Source organism: Saccopteryx leptura, chromosome 3 (genome assembly GCF_036850995.1).
Source record: "Saccopteryx leptura isolate mSacLep1 chromosome 3, mSacLep1_pri_phased_curated, whole genome shotgun sequence".
NCBI lineage: Eukaryota > Metazoa > Chordata > Mammalia > Chiroptera > Emballonuridae > Saccopteryx > Saccopteryx leptura.
The window spans coordinates 26,026,240-26,043,671 of record NC_089505.1 but is presented as its reverse complement, the minus strand read 5'-3'; positions in this window follow the sequence as shown (position 1 = coordinate 26,043,671).

The following is a 17,432-nucleotide window of genomic DNA, read 5'->3' as shown; positions in this document are numbered from 1 at the left end:
ATAAGAAACGTCAGCACAAACATCTGGTATATGGTATATGTCTCTTGATCTTACAAATACATTTTTTTAGTACTCAATAATAAAGAGAATCAAAAAAATTTACCTTTCCATGAGAAGAACAGTAGTACATTTTACTCTCTTAACTAGGGGCTCTATAAATTCTTTTCCTTCCCTCATAGTCTGCAAAACTTTTGATGATCTGGACATACTCCAAAAAACCTAGCTGGCTCACTATGACATCGTGCTAGGTGAATAGAAAGTTACTCTGGATACCCTAGTAAGACCTCTGTGTGCCCGAGGGTGGGAGATATATACTACGAAGGGTCAAAGGCCACCTGACCGGGCAGTGGCACAGTGGATGGAGCATCAGACTGGAATGCGGAAGACCCAGGTTCGAGATTCTGAGGTCGCCAGCTTGAGTGCGGGCTCATCTGGTTTGAGCAAGGCTCACCAGCCTAAGCCCAAGAATGCTGGCTTGAGCAAGGGGTCACTCAGTCTGCTGTAGCCACCCAGTCAAGGCACATATCAGAAAGAAATCAACGAACAGCTAAGATGCCACAATGAAGAACTGATGCTTCTCATCTCTCTCCCTTCCTGTCTGTCCCTCTCTCTGTCTCTGTCACAAAATAAATAAATAAAATTAAAATGCTAAAAAAAAAGAGAGAGTCAAAGGCCTACTACTTCAGTGAAACTTTTAGAGACCCAATAGGACTTTTTAAAATCAGTATAAAGAGCACACTCTAAAATAACAATAAGTATAGTAAATACATAAACAAGTAACATCGTTTATAATTATCATCAAGTGTTATGTACTATACATAACTGTATGTGCTGTACTCTTCTATGACTGGCTGCACAGTAGGCTTGTTTCCATGGGAGTCACCACAACCCTGTGAATAATGGGTTGCCCTGCACTGTTAAGACAGCTATAATGTCATGAGGTGATAGGAATTTTTCAGTTTCAGTATAATCTTATGGGACCACTGTCACATATGCGGGCTGTCACTGACTAAAACATCCTTATGTGGTGTATGACCGTACAAATGCTCATGGCCACTGTCAGAACCATTAAAGCTGAGAATGGCTGCCCTGCTAAACAGAGCCAACGTGTGTGGAAATAACATCTAAAAATCAGGATACAGTCTCTGAGTGGGTTAACTCTCCCCTCTCCTTCCTAAAAGTTTAGAATCAGATTATAACATTTCCAATGCTCAATACATGGTTATGATGTCAACCTATAAAGATATGTAAGTCTTGCCCCAGCCAGATAGCTCAGTTGGTTGGAGCATCACCCTGAAGACAGAGGTTGCTGATTCATTCGATCTCCAGTCAGGGCACATACAGAAACAGATTGATGTTTCTGTCTGTCTTTCTCTCTCTCCCTTCTGCTCTCTCTAAAATCAACAAAAATAAAAAATTTAAGTTCTCAGAACTTAAAATCACTTAAAAAGATGATGTCAGAAGCCTGACCTGTGGTGGTGCAGTGGATAAAGCGTCGACCTGGAAATGCTGAGGTCGCCGGTTCGAAACCCTGGGCTTGCCTGGTCAAGGCACATATGGGAGTTGATGCTTTCAGCTCCTCCCCCCCCCTTCTCTCTCTCTCTCTCTCTCTCTCTCTCTCTCTCCCTCTCCTCTCTAAAATGAATAAATAGGAAAAATAAATTAAAAAAAAGATGATGTCAGAATACGTAAAAAGATAACAAAGTAATCTCAGTATGTTTGTTTTTTATTGTTACTCTAAGAAATAACCACACACTTAATGACATAAACAACATAAATTTATAATCTTACAGTTTGGAGGTCAGAGGTCTGAAGTGAATCACACTGAGCTAGAATCAAGCAGGGTTTTTATCCTTCTGGAGGCTCTAGTGGGAATAGCTGTGTCCTTGTCTGTTCTGGCTGCTAGAGGCCACCCACATTCCTTAGCTTGTGGCAACCTTCAAAGTCACAATGTCAGGCTGAGTCCTCATGCCATATCTCTCTGGTTCTCTCTTCTGCCTCCCTCTTCCATTTTTTTTTTTTTTTACAAAGAGAGAGTCAGAGAGAGAGAGAGGAACAGACAGACGGGAACGGAGAGAGATGAGAAGCATCAATTATCAGTTTTTCGTTGCGACACCTTAGTTGTTCATTGACTGCTTTCTCATATGTGCCTTGACCGTGGGGGCTACAGTAGACCAAGTAACCCCTTGCTTGAGCCAGCGATCTTGGGTTCAAGCTGGTGAGCTTTTGCTCAAACCAGATGAACCCGCGCTCTAGCTGGCAACCTCGGAGCCCGCACTCAAGCTGGTGACCTCAGGATCTCGAACCTGGGTCTTCCACATCTCAGTTCAATGCTCTATCCACTGCACCACCGCCTGGTCAGGCTCCCTCTTCCATTTTTAAGGGCTCTTATGATTACCTTGGGCCCATCTGGATAACCCAAGATAATCTGCCTACTTTAAGATCACCTGATTTACAACTTTATTTGCAATCTTAATTCCTCTATACCATACAACCTAACATAGTCTTAGGTTCTAGGGATTAGAACATGGACATTTGGGGGTGGGGGCCATTACTACACATACTACACCTAGTAAATGATAATGACCAAGTGAGGTAACAAAATGGTATGTGACAGGAAGATGATGGTGTTTCATGTCACTGCAACTGGGGACAGTCAGGGAAAGCTTAAAGAAAAAGAGAGATTTGTTCTGGCTTTTATCTATTTATTTTTTTACAGGGACAGAAAGAGAGTCAGAGAGAGGGATAGACAGGGACAGATAGGAACGGAGAGAGATGAGAAGCATCAATCATCAGTTTTTTGTTGTGGTACTTGAGTTGTTCATTGATTGCTTTCTCACATGTGCCTTGACCGTGGGGCTACAGCAGACGGAGTAACTTGCTCGAGCCAGCAACCTTGGGTCCAAGCTGGTGAGCTTTTGCCCAAACCAGATGAGCCCGTGCTCAAGGGGTCTCAAACCTGGGTCCTCGGCATCCCAGTCCGACGCTCTATCCACTGCGCCACCACCTGGTCAGGCTGTCTGGCTTTTAAAGCATAGTTTTAAAAGTATGGGGGGTGTCCAGATGAGAGAAAGAATATAAACAAGATCTCAAAAATGTAAAAGGCGAAGTAGGACCAGGGGACAAAAGCTAGAATATGTGGGCTCAGAGAAAAGCTCACAGGGGAAGAAGAGTGGGGACCGGAGCAAGCAGGGCTGAGGAGTTCTCTCCCCCTCCTCTCCTCACGCTAACGCCGAGTGCTGTTTAACAGGAAAATCTATTCACGGACGACCATGAGGAGTCAAACGCTTTATAGTGAAAGAGCATCAGAAGGGCAGTAGATAAGCTGTCTGCCTAAATGAAAGTAGGCAGCTAAAAATGCCCCCTCGGATGATCAGCAAAAATGATCAAAATGAAATATTTCCCCATTTTTAACAGACCTACCTATTAAAAATTTGAAACATTTCATTAATAAAGACTATCTAATGTTAAATAGCTCTCATTTTATATTTTTATTATACAAAATAGCATGTAAAAAATTTAAATGAGATGGGGCTCCTTTTTCCCCATAATGTTGATGTTAAGTAATAATGCTGCAGTTCAAGTCCTCATATCAGATGCTGCATCAAGTCTACTCCTTCATGTGGCTTTCACTGTTGTGTAACACAATAACTACATTTCTCCAGGTCATCATAGCAAAGGGAGTATTGAATATTTTGAAATATCCAGGTACTTTTGAAATAGGTGTTCCAAAATAATCACTATAATATTTTAATAGCTCACTTCCTAATTATTAGTTTCAGTTCTTATTATTTTAAAAATTATGACGTGACCCTGGCTGGTTTCTCAGTGGTAGAGTGTCAGCTCACGTGTGGATGTCCCAGGTTTGATTCCTGGTCAGGGCACACAGGAGAAGTGACCATCTGTTTCTCTACACCTCTCCCTCTCTCTTTTAACTCTCTCTCTTCCCCTCCTACAGCCATGGCTCGATTCGAGCAAGTTGGCCTTGGGTGCTAAGGTTGGGTCCATGGCCTCCGCCTCAGGCACTAAGAAGAGCTTGGTTGCTGAGCAACAGAGCAACACCCAGATAGGCAGAGCATTGCCCCTTAGTGGGCTTGCTGGGCAGATCTTGGTCAGGGTGCATGCGAGAGTCTGTCTCTGCCTCCCTTCCTCTCATTGAATAAAAATATGTACACACACACACACACACACACATACGACATATATGTTAAAAACAATGCAGAGTGAGAAGCCAGTTTCCCTACTTCCTACCCTTGCACCATAGTACCCTATGTTCACCTCCCCAGAGATAGTGACTGCTCTGTCTCAAGTGTCTCCTTGCAAAGAGTATCTTTACGCCCAAGTGGTAGCACACTTCATACATATCACTGTGGACCTTGCCTTTGTCAGTCACATCCCAGCTTTTTAGAAATCACTGGTGCCATTGCTCAGCTACACTTTGAAGTATTCAGCGATTTGCTTTTGGATTCAGAAAGTGCGAGAAACTCAAGAGAGTGTTTGTTTTTTAACTGGCTTCTTTCAGCCTCAGATTCATGAGTATGGTTAGACAAGTTTAACCTATATAAGAAATGGAGTAATATCATAAATATGTGTGGCAGATGGAAGAGGAAACCATCACCAATAAGAACAATAACAACAACAAATCGAGAGAAAACTAGTGACTAGGATGTACTAATCAAGCTTGAAGCTATTGCCAGACAGTCAAGAGTGTATAAGAGTGTATGCAAGATTCTGCGTAAATGGAAGTTTCAAAAAAGAAGTATAGAGGAGCTAGGTTAAGAATGTTGAAAGTATTAAGGGGGGAGCTTCTTCTTATAATGCCCTAAGTCTTCATCTGCCTTCCCTTTTGGAACTCAAGAGAAAGTCCACCTTGTGAAATTGCCCCAGCCCTTCAGTGCGGAAATCTGCACAGACCTACCTGTACAGCGCAAAGTGCTAGTCTGACAAGGACAAGGAGGCCGGGGCAAAGAGGAACTGCCCAGCCTTGTCTCTCCCAGGGTTCCAGGGAAAACTACCAAAAAGGCAAGGTGCTAAGAGTGGATGATGCCAGGTGACCCAAGATGTAGCCTGTGATGGTGGGAAAGACACAAGCACTAGAGAAAAAACCTTGAGAGAACAAACCCAAGAAGCAGCTGTCCTAATAGCACAAAGAGTTGCTAGTTGCCTTGGGTTGCAATCAGCACACCACAATGTCCTGATCCGGAATGAGTTAGCCTTCTTGTGGCTCGGTTTCCTCATCTATGAAACGGGGCTAAATACCTCAAGAAGACTTAGATGACTGTGTTAGCTAACAAAATATCTGTGAAGCTTGAGAAGGTACAGGAATAACTGGGAGTGCCCACTGACTGCCCCACGGACTAGAGCAGTGGTCTTCAAAGTGGGCTCTGGCCTACCTGGCTCTAAGCACCTGCAACCCCGCCCCCACCCCAGCAGTGCCGTTTCTTAAACAGGCAGGCACCATACAGCATCAGGGCACTCACTCCTGTGCCCCCATGCTCCACCCAGACGTCTGCAGGGCTCCTCCCTCTCTCACGGGCTTGCGCAGTGGGATCCCCCCCCTTCTCTGCTTTTTCTCCACATCACATCTCACCATCTCTTACAGCTCATACTTTCCTTGGATGTGTGTGTGTGTTCTTTTTCCTTATTATTGTTTTATTGATTTTAGAGAGAAGAAGGGAGAGAGGTAGAGAGAGAGAAAAGAACATCCATCTGACCAGGGATCGAACCAGCAATCTGTGCTTTGAGACGAAGCTCTAACCAACCGAGCTATCTGGCCAAGGCTGTGTGTGTTTCTCTCTTCTCCTCGCCCTGCTCCCCCCCTTTCATTGAAACGTAAGCTCTGTGAAAGCAGGTATTTTCGTTGTTTACTGATATATCCCCAGTGTCCAGAATAGCACTGCCACTACAGACACTCAATAAATTTTTGTTGAATCAACGAGTGAAGTGCACTTTTAATTTACTATTATTGCCAATCAACTCTCCAAAGTGTAACTTATGCACGTCCCCACCTGTATTGTATGTACCTCCTGTTTCACAATTTTGACAGTCAGACTTTTTAGTTTTTTGCCAATTTGTGTATGAAATGCCATTTTATTTTAGTTTTAATCTGCATCCACCTGCTTACTAAAGAATTTGAATACCTTTTTTACCCCAAAGATTTTATTTGTTGATTTTTAGAGAGAGAGAGAGAGAGAGAGAGAGAGAGAGAGAAAGGCTGTGGGGAGATGCAGGAAGCACCAACTCGTAGTTGCTTCTGTTATGAGCCTTGACCGGGCGAGCCCAGGGTCTCGAACCAGAGACCTCAGCATTCCAGGTAAACGCTTTATCCACTGCGCCACCACAGGCCAGTCTGAACATCTTTTCATGTGTTTATTGATCATTTTTATTTTCTCCTTAGTGAATTACCAATTCATATCTTTTGCCCATATGTTTGATATATTCTTTTGTCAGTTATATGTGTAGCATCTAACCTCTTCAGTTTCTACCATCTTTTAACTTTTTAAAAGTGATTTTTCCTGCACAAAAATTGTCACTCCATTTCTAAAAGGCAAGTTATCCCATATTAATTACTTCTTAAAAACACTTAGACCTATGGGGGTGGGGAGATGCATCCGGGGCAACACTAGACTCTGTGTAAACACAGTAAGTTAAAATCAATAAAAAATAAACAAACAAAAAACCACTTGGCGCCCTGCCACCAAGGCCGCAGTTCCATCCCTGGTCAGGGCACATACAAGAAGCAGTCAATGAGTGCACAACTAAGTGGGAGAACTAAGTGGAATGATGAGTTGATGCTTTTCTCTCTCTCTCTCTCTCCCTTCTTTCTCTCTCTCTCTCAAATCAATAGAAAAAAACTGTTTAAGATATTTAGAAATTTTCTTATAGATGTAGATTTTAAAATATATTTTAGAAAACATTTTCCACTGACTAGCATCTATTTTTTCAGCAAGACGAGTACTGTCATAGATACCCTGTGTTCACGGCACAGATTTGGGAAGATGCTCCCCTAAGAAACGGGAGAACAGGAGGCGCTTGAGCAAGACAGAGACGTGGATGGAGCAGAGAATAAGAACAGAGAATACTGTCACTATTTATTGTTCCCTTTTTGTTTTATGCGGGAAAATTTGCCTCTGCATCTTAAGTTTCCAGAGTTGTTCAAAAAATCTTGACTGATTTATACAATGGCTAAATTTATCATTGCATCTGAAGGTCTCGTTTTGTCAAGACATTTAACCAGGCTGACACCATTCTGCACGCTTGCCTGCCAAGGGGCTATTACAGGTCTGGGAAACTTCTTTTCTGAAATACATTATTGGAAACTACATGCCTAACTTCGTATATGAAAGGTTTAATATAGCTGTAGTCCTCTGGTTATTCTGAAAGATTTAACATTCTGGAATTAATGTGATGGAACTCAGTCAGATATGTTCATTTTAGTTTACCTAAATGACTAATGATTATCAGTTGATCATTAAATGCCTAAACTCTGCTGTGACAGAGGAGACTTTGAGCCCAACTTCCTTTTCTCAGATTGTCAAGGAAACATTCTAGAGTCCTTATCAAGTTTGATCCTTTGAAGATAGTAAGAGGCTCCCTCTTGTAACTCATTTCTGGTCTTCTTCCTTCTCTCTCAATTACAGTCTCAGCTGGACAACGTTGATAATTGATCTTCAATTTCCTCATTGTTTCCCACTTTCTATTCTTTTGACTTCTATTTATATAGACAAAATTCTAAATACTAGAATAATGGCATTAATAGTAAGGTTGCCTAGACATTGTTAGTTGAATGTTAAATATAACTTATTCATAGCAACAAAAAAATATGCTATTAAAACAAACACTCATTTAACTTATATAGACATTATCTTTTCAAACATCTAATTATTGAAAATGTTTTAATGAAAAGAATTACTGAATAATTTCTAAGTAAGTCAACACAATAAGAGAAATTACTAAGGACATGAGTTAAAACCAAAGGCATAATTAGAAAGCATTTGCCTGACTAGGCGGTGGTGCAGTGGATAGAGCATTGGACTGGGATGCAGAGGACCCAAGTTCAAAACCTCGAGGTTGCCAGCTTGAGCACAGATTCATTTGGCTTGAGCATGGGCTCATCAGCTTGAGCAAGGGGTCGCTGGCTTGAGCATGGGATCATAGATATGACCCCATGGTCACTGTCTTGATCTCAAGGTCACTGGCTTGAGCCCATGGTCACTGGCTTGAACAAGGGGTCATTCGTTCTGCTGTAGCCCTCCAGTCAAGGCACATATAAGAAAGCAACCACTGAACAACTAAGAAGCTGCAACGAAGAATTGATGCTTCTCATCTCTCTTCCTGTTTGTCTGCCCCTATATGTCCCTCTCTCTGACTGTCTCTGTCAAAAATAAATTAGAAATTTATGTCAAATTAAATGCCTATAGCTTTTAATTTATAAATGTCAAATTAAATGCCTATAGCTCCACATGTATAAATAGAATATATAATTTTATAATAAATTAACTAGTAAACAAACAAGAGCAGGTTTACTTCATGATAAAATACTTGTTTTAATACTTTATTACAACCTGTAAGCCCCTCTTTTATATAATAAAAAAAGCATCACTTATTTTTCTCTACCAACAGAAATAGCTACTCTTTTATGATTTTTGTAGATTATAAAGAGACCCTAATTGAAAAGTTAATCTTAATACTGTGGTACTTACATCAGGATTCTCTTCAACTTCTAATATATGCTCTGATTCTTGCCCTCTACGCCCTCTCTCTTATCCTATCTTACAGCTTAGGGTCTTAGGGTCCAGTCTTTGTCAGCCTGGACTGGAAGCGTATATCCCTGGGGGAGGTTACGTGATAACTGCAAAGGATGAAGAAGTCTCTGTGAAGAACATACAGGAACTCTTACATGAAACATATACTCTAAATAGCATCACTTCAAGAAAATTTCCCACTGAAAACTGAAAAATGTAATAATCTTAGAGGTCTGCTGGATTACTACCAGGCCTTAAAAACATTTCTATTTTTTTAGACCTTACTAAATGAGTTCTTGCAAACCAAGAAAACAAAACTAAAATATTCAATATGAAAACACATATTTCTTTTCTTTATCTGTAGTGTCCTCTTCCAGTGACAAATTGAAATAACATCATTATGGCTATATAATATATTTATAAATGACACCAAGTTTTAGGAAGTGAAATGTATGGGAAACTTGAAAAAATCAAGGTTTTATTAGAAAGGATATAAATAAAATATTGAAGAAGTATGCAGGGAAAAAAAATTTTGGCAGCTATGACTGATAAGTAAGGTTACAAATTGAAGACAGTTTTGACTGAAAGGAAAAGGTCTGGAATTCAAAACTGTATCTAATTTTTTCAAAAAGCGATATGGGAATATATTAATAATAATATATTACATCTTCTCCCCCCCCCCCAGCTTTAAAGGAACTATTGGGTGGTCCTCTTTTTCAGAGGTGGTAAAGTAAATCCCCACCCACTGTTCTTGTTATCTGAGGGAAACAGCAAGATCCTGTCCAGCCTCTTTCGGTCTAGTGTCCATTACTCTCCTACCTGGTCCGCAGCTCACGAGATGAAAGCCACACCTGTAGATTACATAATGCATACAGGGCACTGGCCCAGGGGATACTATTGCACCTGGTGATGGTGAAACCCGGCTTTCCTAAGCATGGATTCCCCTGTCGCATCACACAATCACTAATGGACTCGGGCCCTCCCTTCCTCCTCCCTCCCTCCTCCCTCCCTCCTCGGAGTGCCTGTTTCTTTAAGGCAGTGCCGTAGACTCTGCACCTCCCCGAGCCTCCTTTTCCACATCTATAAAATGGGAATGATCTCATAGAGTTGTGAAGATTAAATGGAATCAGAGCTAATATTTGCCAGATACTTACAGGACAAAGTGAGTGATGTCATCTCTGTTTTCACAGCTTAGGAAACAGGGGCCAAAGGTTAGAAAACTAATTTCGTAGCAGGGTCTGAACTCTAGTCCCCAAACAGTAAGTTCAGGATTCTTCCCCTCCACCCTCACTCCCTCTCATCCCTTTGGGAGAGGTTAAAGGGTGGACAGTGTACAAAGACAACTAAAGGGGGAGTGGAGGCTGACCCTTCCTTTCGTACATGAGAGACCATCACCCTGAGCAGGGCCTTTGGGAAGTCCACTAGTGCCACCAGTGGCTGATACATGACCCTCAGTTATCACAAATCTGAGCAAGTTAAAATGAATAATATCCCTCCCACTTCTCCTTTCCTACTCATGTAGATAATTATGCAAAGTTGAACTGTCCCCTCTCTGATTTTTCTTTTCAGGTATCAGCTCAGCTATCTGCACCCCAGGAATCTCTTTCTCATTCCCACACTCAAGCACTCCTTAGTCCACTGCCAGCCTTCATTCATACTGATCCAGTTACATCAGCTCCATCTCTCTCCCTCTTTCTGACATCCTTTGTTCCATTCATAAACTCCAAAATAGTTCCATTCTGGTCAGGAAGCAAAATAGTCTTCATAATACAGCTAAATTAAGGAAAGGCCCACTTTGACCTACTCCAGGGTCAGTGAGCAATACAGTGTGCCACCCTAGACAGTGAGCAGATGTCCCTTCGGAATCTTCCCAGACTGTTCACTTCCCTCTCTATTCTAAACTAGGGTAGCTGTGGTATGCAGTGGTTAGTGCAGCTGTGGGCTGCCTCAACTCCCAGCCCTACTGCTTCGAAGCTGTCTATGTGCAGCTATTTAACTTTTGCTCCAGTTTTTTCATCTGTGAAGTGGAATCATAATGAAATCTACCTCCTAGGGTTATTATTAGTATTAAATGGGTTAATTAATTTAAAGCTTTTAGAATGGCTTCTGGCACAGAGTAAGCAAAGAAACAGGTTATTTCCTCAAATCTGAATATTCAATATTCAAAATAAATTTCCTCTATTTTCTACTCTTTAAAATACTATTATTGCCCTGGCTGGATAGCTCAGTTGGTTAGAGCATTGTTCTGAAGCGCAGAGGCTGCCAGTCTATCCCCCATCAGGACACGTATAGGAACAAGTTGATGTTTCTGTCTCTCCCTCTCTCTCCTTTCCTTTCTCTAAAATAAATAAAATAAACATTAAAGAATAGTATGAGCCTGACCTATGGTGGTGCAGTGGATCAAGTGTCCACCTGGAATGCTGAGGTTGCCGGTTCGAAACCCCAGGCTGCCCAGTCAAGGCACATACGGGAAGCAACTACTATGAGTTGATGCTTCCTGCTTCTTGACCCCCTGTCTGTCTGTATCTCTCTCTCCTACTCTCTCTAAAAATCAATAAATAGGCCCTGGCCGGTTGGCTCAGTGGTAGAGCGTCGGCCTGGCGTGCGGGAGTCCCGGGTTTGATTCCCGGCCAGGGCACACAGGAGAAGTGCCCATCTGCTTCTCCACCCCTCCCCCTCTCCTTCCTCTCTGTCTCTCTCTTCCCCTCCAGCAGCCAAGGCTCCATTGGAGCAGTCTGCCCGGGCACTGAGGAAGGCTCTGTGGCCTCTGCTTCAGGCGCTAGAATGGCTCTGATTGCAGCAGAGCAACACCCCAAGATGGGCAGAGCATTGCCCCCCGGTGGGTGTGCCGGGTGGATCCCGGTCGTGCGCATGCGGGAGTCTGTCTGACTGCCTCCCCGTTTCCAACTTCAGAAAAGGAAAACAAACAAACAAACAACAAAAAAAATCAATAAATAAAAAACTCTAAACAAAATTTAAAAAGACAATATCTCATTCTTTGTGCCTGACCTGTGGTGGCTCAGTAGATAAAGCATCTACCTGGAATGCAGAGGTCACCGGTTCAAAATCCAGGGCTTTCCTGGTCAAGGTACATATGGGAGTTGGTGTTTATTGCTCCTACCATCTTCTCTCTCTCTCTCTCTCTCTCTCTCTCTCTCCCACCCTCCTTCCCTCCTTCCCCCTGAAAAATGAATAATAAACATCTTTAAAAAAAAAAGAAAAAATACTATGACTACAATAACCTTTTTTTAAAAAAAACAGTTTATAACTATAAATACAGTGGTTTAGTCATCTGATCAGTTAAATACACTCTCACTGGGTAACCTGAAAATCTCACTACCACTCATAATACTGTCTCTACGAAGAGCTTATTTTGAATTCAGAAATATTTATAAATGAAATTTTGAAATGCATTTTATTTGGAAGATAGGGAACGCTTATGTTAAAAGCAAATGTACCTAAAACTGTGACATATAATTTACCATAAAATTCTTTACTTTTTTGAAGTAGGACTATAAGCAATTCATCCTTTTCTGTTGACATAGCTGGTACGGAGCAGGCACCTCAGAAGTATAAACCAGGGTGAAGGGGCCAGGGCCTCCTCACTTACTCACAGGGCTGGGCTCTTGCAATCAGATTCACAAGTGCCATAAATACTATGTTTGTATAAAATAACTACGGAGGCTGTACCATCGGCACATGCCAGAGTGGTCAGTTTCCTGAAGATAAATTACCTAGTTAAGGAACACTGACCTGCAGAGGAAAAGTACCAAAAGCGTTAAATTTAGACGCCGGAGAAAGAAGCCGACCCTACCAGCTACTTCCTTTTCATCTCTCCAAATAAGGAAACACCTCTGTGCTCTGCAACCTGCTGAAGTCCTGTTTAGTTTGGGATTAAAAACACCAAAATATTTGTTGGTAAGATTGCCATATTTAGTTAAAACACACACACACACACACACACACACACACACACACACACAGCCCTGACCTGTGGTGGCACAGTGGGTAAAACCATTAGACTGAAATGCTGAGGTCACCAGTTTGAAACCCTGGGCTTGTCCAGTCAAAGCACATACGGGCGCCCGTGGTGGGCGTGCCGGGTGGATCCCGGTCGGGCGCATGTGGGAGTCTGTCTGACTGTCTCTCCCCGTTTCCAGCTTCAGAAAAATACCAAAAAAAAAAAAAAAAAAAGCACATATGGGAAGCAACTACTGAGTTGATGCTTCCTGCTCCTCCCCACTCTCTTTCCTCTCTAAAAATCAATAAAATATTTTTTTAAAAACTACACAGGATATCAGTTAAATTTGGCATTCAGATACACAAAAAATATATTTTTTTAAGCATAAGTATATCCCAAATATTACGAGACATATAAATAATGTAATTGTATGGCCAGGGGCTGCCATCGTGGCCATTCACGTGCAGGTTCTCATTGAATTCAGGCAGACGGTAAAGAAACGGCAGAGTCGGAGGATGGTGGGCCATTCTGTTTATTGGTGTCTCACAAGAAAAGCCAAGGGAGAAGCAGAAAACCTGCTTTTCCCATAGAGGGCAAGGCCTCTGCAATGGTGATAGCAGGAACCCAGAGAGAGCGAGAGCCCCTGGTCTGCTTCATTTTACAGTGTAGAAAATTAAAGCCTTTAAGCCAGGGGTCTCCAAACTACGACCCATGGGCCACATGCAGCTCCCTGAGGCCGTTTATCCAGCCCCCCCCACCCCCCGTCGCACTTCCGGAAGGGGCACCTCTTTCATTGGTGGTCAGTGAGAGGAGCATAGTTCCCACTGAAATACTGGTCAGTTTGTTGATTTAAATTTACTTGTTCTTGGTCCTGGCCAGTTGGCTCAGTGGTAGAGCATCGGCCTGGCATACAGGAGTCCCGGGTTCGATTCCTGGCCAGGGCACACAGGAGAGGCGCCCATCTGCTTCTCCACCCCTCCCCCTCTCCTTCCTCTCTGTCTCTCTCTTCTCCTCCCACAGCCAAGGCTCCATTGGAGCAAAGTTGGCCCAGGCGCTGAGGATGGCTCATTGGCCTTTGCCTCAGGCGCTGGAATGGCCCTGGTTGCAACAGAGCAACGCCCCAGATGGGCAGAGCATTGCCCCCTGGTGGGCATGCTGGGTGGATCCCGGTCGGGCGCATGCGGGAGTCTGTCTGACTGCCTCCCCGTTTCCAACTTCAGAAAAATACAAAAAAAAAAAAATTTACTTATTCTTTATTTTAAATATTGTATTTGTTCCCGTTTTGTTTTTTTACTTTAAAATAAGATGTGCAGTGTGCAGAGGGATTTGTTCATAGTTTTGTTTTTTTGTTTGTTTTTGTGGCAGAGACAGAGAGAGAGTCAGAGAGAGGGATAGACAGGGACAGAGAGACAGGAAGGGAGGGACATGAGAAACATCAATTCTTCATTGCGGTTCCTTAGTTGTTCATTGATTGATTTCTCATATGTGCCTTGACTGGGGGCTCGAGCCAGCGACCTTGGGCTCAAGCTGGTGAGCCTTGCTCAAACCAGATGAGCCCACACTCAAGCTGGCAACCTCAGGGTCTCGAACCTGGGTCCTCCACATCCCAGTCCGACACCCTATGCACTGTGCCACCGCCTGGTCAGGCCATAGTTCTTTTTTTTAGTCTGGCCCTCCAACGGTCTGAGGGATAGTGAACTAGCCCCCTGTGCAAAAAGTTTGGGGACCCCTGCTTTAAGCCAATATACAGATAAGGAAGTCTCTGATATAAAGCCACTTATCTGAGGCATAATTGGGATTCCTCATAAGAGTGCACCAACCCCTTATCATCCAACAGTCAAGGGTGTGGGGAAAAGCTTAGTTTTGAGAAGATCTTAGTATTAGAAGGATGTTGAAAAGATCTTAGTATTAGAAGGGAGAGAAAGGCTTAGTCTTAAAACTAAGCCTTAGACTATAATGACTGTCAGCTTACAGCCTGTCTCCTACACCCAAAGCAAGCAAACATAAAATCATATTTACAAACTTATTTGACCAACAGTAATCTTGTGTCTGAAATTCTAATTTGATGAATCATCCTGTATTTAATGTAGTCACTCTATTTGTTGGGAGATCATTTATTTTTTATTTAGACCAGGGGTCCCCAAACTTTTTACACCAGGGGTCAGTTCACTGTCCCTCAGACCGTTGGAGGGCTGCCACATACAGTGCTCCTCTCACTGATCACCAATGAAAGAGGTGCCCCTTCTGGAAGTGCTGTGGGGGGCGGATAAATGGCCTCAGGGGGCCACATGCAGCCCGAGGGCTGTAGTTTGGGATCGCCTGATTTAGACCATTGACGGCTCTCTTGCATGCACACTCTCTCTTTCTCTCTCTCTCACACACACACAGGTTTTCATACTCTGAAGAAATACATGCGTTTTGTAAATAAAGCACACTCATTTGTAATTACCTTCATGGTTTGGAAATTGCTTGAAATAAATAGAGAACTACCAGTAGTTCTCATTTGTGTTTAAATTGGGGAGGAAATCCCTCTCATGTAATTACACTTTAGTTCATAGTTGGCTCTGTACTATTACAAAAATAAGCAACAGAATTGAGTTTTTATTTTAATTCATATTTGTTCACTAAAGTTAAATGGAATCTGGTCTCAAAACAATTTAACATGAGATAATACTGCCACCTAAAGATCAGAGGCAGGTATGACTAAGAATCAACCTGATTTCTTATTCCTGAATAAAACATCTGAGTTATGGTGACAGCTGCTCTAATTAATAGCCATTCTGCCACTTGCCATCATTTGAATCTAATTTTTTTTTCTCATTTAGTCATTCACTTAATGAACATTTGCTACATTTCTACTGTATGCCACAGACTATACTAGGCTTTGGAGAATAAAGATGTATAAAACCTTGTTCCTTTGTGTAGCTACAAACCAGCGGGAGATCCCAGCAGATTATCAGACGTCATCCCAGGCACCCTAGCCCTTTAAGCGTAAACTGAATTAAATATAAGCCAAAAATCCAAATGGTAGAAAACTCGTATCTCTCTTTTTAAAGACTGCAGGCTAGATGACGATTTGTAATTTTCCCATTTACCCTGGACTCTAAACTCCTGCTTCATCGGACATAGTGCCTTTTATGGATTACTTTATTGTTATACACAGATTGCCCTTGTTTGTCACTAAAGCTCCTACACACATAGAGCATGACACTTTTTCCTTGCTTTCCATGATTAATTCACACAAAACTGAGCTTTCAGGGAACTCATCTTGGTGTTTGAAACATAGAAGGTAGGGTGTGTGTGTGTGTGTGTGTGTGTGTGTGTGTGTGTGTGTGTGTGTGTTTACAGCAACACTAACCATTACAAATGGAGTAATAGACTTCATTACTCTTTTCAAAGTCCTTCCCACCTTTTTGCTCTCCTCTCCTACTCTGCCCCCTTTTTTGTTCTTTTTCCCCACTCCACCCTCTACCAGTGAATAATTCTTCCCTTTTTATATATTATACAAGACAATTCAACTTCTCAATCTCATATCCCCAAACTCAGCCTCCTACCTACATGTGCATACGTTGTACTACGGCACACAATGGACCATCTAGTGAGGGCTGAGTCTCATTACTTTTCTTGCCCCTATATAAAGATTCCTTTCTCCACTGACAGGAATTATGACAACCCCTTAAAAGACAGAGTGGTAGCAGTCTAAGTTTTTAATAACATTTAAAAATTTCCTGGTTAGATAGATATAAACAGACTATTATAGGAGTCCTTCCTACTCCTCCCTCCCTCCTACCCTTCCTCTACTTTCTCTGCTATACTATAAAGCAGTGGTCCCCAACCTTTTTTGGGCCACGGACCGGTTTAATGTCAGAAAATATTCTCACAGACCAGCCTTTAGGGTGGGACGGATAAATGTATCACGTGACCGAGACAAGCGTCAAGAGTGAGTCTTAGACGGATGTAACAGAGGGAATCCGGTCATTTTTTAAAAATAAAACATCGTTCAGACTTAAATATAAATAAAACGGAAATAATGTAGGTTATTTATTCTTTCTCTGCGGACCGGTACCAAATGGCCCACAGACTGGTACCAGTCCGCAGCCCGGGGGTTAGGGATTACTGCTATAAGTCATCCTTACAGGTACTTCTTGGCAGTCTTCTAATACTCCATGGTAATACTACTGAACTTGAACTAAAATTCAAAACAATAGAGAGAAAATTGATGGAAGGGTTGTAATACAGTATAACTAATTGGATGGTCCATGACATATGGTACTTTGTTGTCTGATTAAACCTATAATACAAGCCTTCTTCAAAAGCTGGAGTATTCCTATGACAAGAGCTTGGAGAAAGGATATTGGTAAAATGAACCATCCTATCTTGCTGATAATTGTTCCCTAATCCTGTTAACGACCCTTGGCCTTAAAAAGGAAGTGTGAATGTGAAATCGGATTAAACCATCAATTTTGTAGAATCATAAACTGAAACTATCTCAGATATTAAATTTAAAAACAATCACGCAATTACAGTTTACATTCAATATTATTTTGTTTTAGTTTCAGATGTACAGCACAGTGGTCAATTGTATCCTTATCAAATTGATCCCCTAATACTTCCAGTACCCACCTGGCACCATACATAGTTATCAAAATATTACTGACTATGTTCTCTATGCTGCCATTTACATCCCTGTGACTATTCTGCAACGACCAATTTGTCCTTCTTCATCT